Genomic DNA, 4,514 nt, shown 5'->3' with positions numbered 1-4,514 from the left:
TCTGTGCTGACTGCCAGCTCAGAGCCTAGAGCCTGTTTCAGAGTCTGTATCTCCCTCTCTCTGACCCTCCCCTGCTCACGCTGTCTCTCTCTCTCTCTCTCTCTCTCCTAGAAATAAATAAAAATTAAAAAAAATTTATTTCTGAGAGAGAGAGATAGCATGAGCAGGGGAGGGTCAGAGAGAGGGGGAGACACAGAATCCAAAACAGCCTCCAGGCTCTGAGCTAGCTGTCAGCACAGAGCCCAACACAGGGCTCAAACCCATGAGCCATAAGATCATGACCTGAGCTGAAGTCAGACACTTAACCGACTGAGCCACTGCAGTGCCCCTGGTGGATCTGTTTTAAAGTTTGTCCCTTAAGCCATTGAATTTTTGGGATTCTTTGTTATATAGCAGCTTGGCTATACAGTAATTTGACCACCTTTGGCTATGGGGAATGAGGGAGTGAGAAGCTCCTGAGGGGATGGTGATGCTGTTAACTGGGCCAAGAGATTCAGAGAAAGGGCAGGGTTGGGCAGCGTGGGGTGGGGTAGAAAGGATTAATTTAGTTTTGAATATGTTGAATGGGACATGTTTGTGATCAGTGGTGTGTAGTAAATGTTTTAACAATCAGCCCTTCCGGGCAAGAACAGCTCTGATCTGAAGCTATTACCAATTTCCATGGTGTAACCACTCCCACCATGACAGTTAAAAGTTACTACTATCAACATGACTTGCTAAACAAGGAGCTGGGAAGAGAGGTGCACTCTGGGCTCTTGTGAGCTAGTCTGAACTGGCACAAGCTGACTCCAGCACACCACTGTCTGTGAGCATCCAGATGATGATATTCAGGCTGCAGTTGGACATACACCAAGTCTACATCTGGGGAGAGATATCTGGGCTGGAGATGGAGATTTGAGAGGTATGAGCAATTAGGGGATAGTTAAAGTCACAGTAATGGAGGAAGTCACCAATGAGAAAAGGAGGCTGAAGCTGGGATCTTAGGACAAACTATGTTTACAGATGCCCTAAGGAGGAGGAGGAGAGGACCAAGGAGAAGCCTGAGAAAGAAGAGTCAGAAGAAGGAGGAAGTGTCCCATGACCCCTGAGAGTCAGAGTCTCCACATGTGATCTAGGGCTTCTGCTTTCTCAGAGAAGTTGGTCATCCACTGGCTACCTGCTATATCCTTCTCCTCCCCCAAGCCCCATCCTTCCCATTATCATCTAAAGAACCTCCCACCAAAATCCAAATACCTTGATTTCAAATCTCCTCTCACCACTGCCCCACTGTTCTACACTCCCTCCGAGCCAAGATTCCCAGGGCTTTGGCCACTATGGCTGTCTCCACTGTCTCATTTCTCACCCTCAACCCATTGCAAGAAAAGCATTCATTGCAAAGGCCCTTGACAAAGTCACCCGTGGCCTGCCATTTCTCAATCTCATGCACACCTCCCAGTGCAGTCTTGCCTCATCTCTCTTCAGTATTCAATGTAGTTTTACCATTCCCTTTTTGGAACATTCTTTTCTATTGGGTTCCAGAACTCCACATTCTCCTGATTTTCCTGTTAGTTCTCTGGCTTCTTCTTTGGCAGCTTCTTCTCCTCTGCCTGACCTCTAATGTTGGAGTTCCTCAGGGCTTGGTTTTAGGCCATCTCATCTTTTCCCTGAACCTCTTTATGACTNTATCTTTTCCCATTCCGTCGGTTGCCTATTAGTTTTATGGATTGTTTCCTTTGCCATGCAGAGGCTTTTAATCTTGATGAGATCCCAATAGTTCATTTTTGTTCTTGATTCCCTTGCCTTTGAGGATGTGTCAAGTAAGAAATTGCTGCAGTTGAGATCAAGGAGGTTGTTTCCTGCTTTCTCCTCTAGGGTGTTGATGGTTTCCTTCTGACATTCAGGTCCTTTATCCATTTTGAGTTTATTTGAAACACCATTCATTCTTAAGGCTCTATTCTAACTCATACTCTTCCGTGAAGCCCTAGACCTGCTTTGACAACCACCTTCTGAGCATTCTTCTTTGCACCTCTCCTAGGCACTGCAAACCTAACATGTCCCAACTTAAAATTTTTGATCTTCCCCTCCAAGTGTTCTGCTCTTAGTAAATGCACTTCCAAGCTACCAGCACTGATTGTCATTCCAATGATTCTCTACCACTGCCTCCGTCTATAGATTGTAACCTCCCTGCAGGCAGAGGAGGGTTCACATGTTCATGGTCATATCCTCAGTACCCAGGACGGTGCCTGATGGATCATTAGGACTTAGGTGAATATTTGCTAAATGAGTTACAACAAAGAAGCATATTAGCATGGAGACCAAAGCGAGAGGAAGCAGTGTCAGATGTCTTACAGAGATTAGTAAAATTGGGGTCTAGTCCTAGGCTGCCAGTTTTTTTCCTTCCTCTCTTTCTATGTTATATCTATTTTTGAGAAAGCACAAGTGGGGAAGTGCCAGAGAGAAAGAGAGACAGAGACAGAGACAGAGGATCTGAAGTGGGCTCTGTGCTGACAGGAGTGAATCTGATGTGGGGCCTGAACTCATGAACCATGAGATCATGACCTGAGCTGAACTCGGATGCTCAACTGACTGAGCCACCAAGGTGCATCTGGGTTACCAGTTTTCTTTCTTTCTTTCTTTCTTTCTTTCTTTCTTTCTTTCTTTCTTTCTTTCTTTCTTTCTTTCTCTTTCTTTCTTTCTTTTTCTTTCTTCCTTCCTTCCTTCCTTCCTTCCTTCCTTCCTTCCTTCCAGTTTTATTTATTTATTCAGCGTGAGCAGGGGAAGGGTCAGAGAGAGAGGGAGACACAGAATCTGAAGCAGGCTCCAGGCTCCAAGCTAGCTGTCAGCACAGAGCCTGACGGCGGGCTTAAACCCACGAACCATGAGATCATGACCTGAGCCAAAGTCAGACGCTTAACCGACTGAGCCACCCAGGCACCCTCGGGCTACCAGTTTTCTAAGTGACTTTGGGGAAGTCACTTTGTCCATCTGTAGACTGAGAGGAAATTGAAGTCAATTATATGTAAGGTGCCTTCCAAATTCTACTACCTAAGTAACACCTATCATCTACTGCTAATATATCGTTGAATTGGTGAGGGGACATAAATGGGATTTGTGCATGACTAAGAATGTGACTTTGTTTTTTTATTTTTGTAAAAATATTGTGCTTTGAAAACCTTTTGTAATGCCTTTAAGATGTGTTTGTTTTGATACTTTCACTTTTCAATTGGATGAGGACTCAGTGAAGGCTATTCATTGACTTAAACCTTCCAAAGACTGTCCACAATCCGTCAGACTCTGGTAACAATCCAACGTGAATTGCAGATCAGGCAGCAGCAGGCAACACTTTCATTCTCATTCCTTTACAGGGATGGTCCACTGGAGCGTTCCTCAAGAGGTTAGTGTTGATTATCGTTGTAGTTAAGTCGCTATAGCTGCCCTGGTTCATAACTCTGCAGCCCTAGGAATCTGTTTCCATTACTATAAAAAGTGTCACGCAGCCCGGCAGAGTTCTAGAAAAGCCCGGTGGGCAACGTTGGGGAACTTCCTTAGCATGGGTTTTCTCATCATTCCCAGGTTCAGGGTCCCGCACCATTCTTCGGAGACTTCCGGAAGTGTCCCTCTGCCACCGCAATGCCAACTGCCCCGTCCAGCACGGGTCGGGAACTCTGGGGCTCTGTCCCGGCCCTTGGAGGGGCGTGGTCTCACTGAGCAGGGGCGTGCCGAACCCAGAACTGGGTCGTCAAACTACCCTTCCCAGTCTGGAGCCGCCCAATCCGGGAGGGTGGGTCACGTGACCCGCGAGCGTTTTCCCCCTCCCTCTGCCGGTACCACCTCTGGCAGTCCCAGGGGGGATATCCTGCTCCTTTTTGAAAAACGAAGCATTCTTTTGGTCTGTTTTGCGTCGAAATAATATGATGTGGTATGTTTGTTGTGACGGACTCTGTCCTTGACCCTTAAAGTGGCCTTTTGCCTTCTGGCCTCCCCCCACTAAGGAGTTGGTTTCGCCCAGCCGGGCCCTGGGCGCGGCGGCGGCGGCCGCGTCACTGGCGGGCGGGATCCCTCCGCTCTGGGGAGAGCAGCGCTGGACGGTTGAGTTGGGGTGACTGAGGAAATCCATCCGCGTCGCCGCCGCTGCCGCCTCCGCCTCCGCCGCGGAGGAAGACAGGACCTTCCGTGCTGCTCTAGCGACCCTTCGCAGAGTCCCACCGCCACAGGTACCTCCGCTGACAAAAGGAGTCCTTCTCTCCCCCAGCCCCGAATTCCCGTGGGGGAATCTCTCTTCCTTCTGTCTCCCCGGTCTGCCCTCTTGGGAGTGGACGTAGCACCCCAGACCTCCCCTCCCTTCCTCTGGCTCCGTCGCTCCCAAACCCGGAAGGGGAACTGGGTGGGGGGACCCTCGTCCCCGGTAACGCACGGGTGTCCTGCACTGTCCGAGGCATTTTGCCTGACCCCAGACCCCTTCGCAGCCCCTCCTTCCTCTTGCTCCCTGAGAAGTTACGGGGGCCAAATTCCGGGCTTCCTCTAGGCCCCCATCC

The sequence above is a fragment of the Crocuta crocuta genome, unplaced genomic scaffold, assembly GCF_008692635.1.
Source record: "Crocuta crocuta isolate KB4526 unplaced genomic scaffold, BGI_CrCroc_1.0 scaffold273, whole genome shotgun sequence".
NCBI lineage: Eukaryota > Metazoa > Chordata > Mammalia > Carnivora > Hyaenidae > Crocuta > Crocuta crocuta.
Note: the sequence above shows the minus strand (reverse complement) of the source record.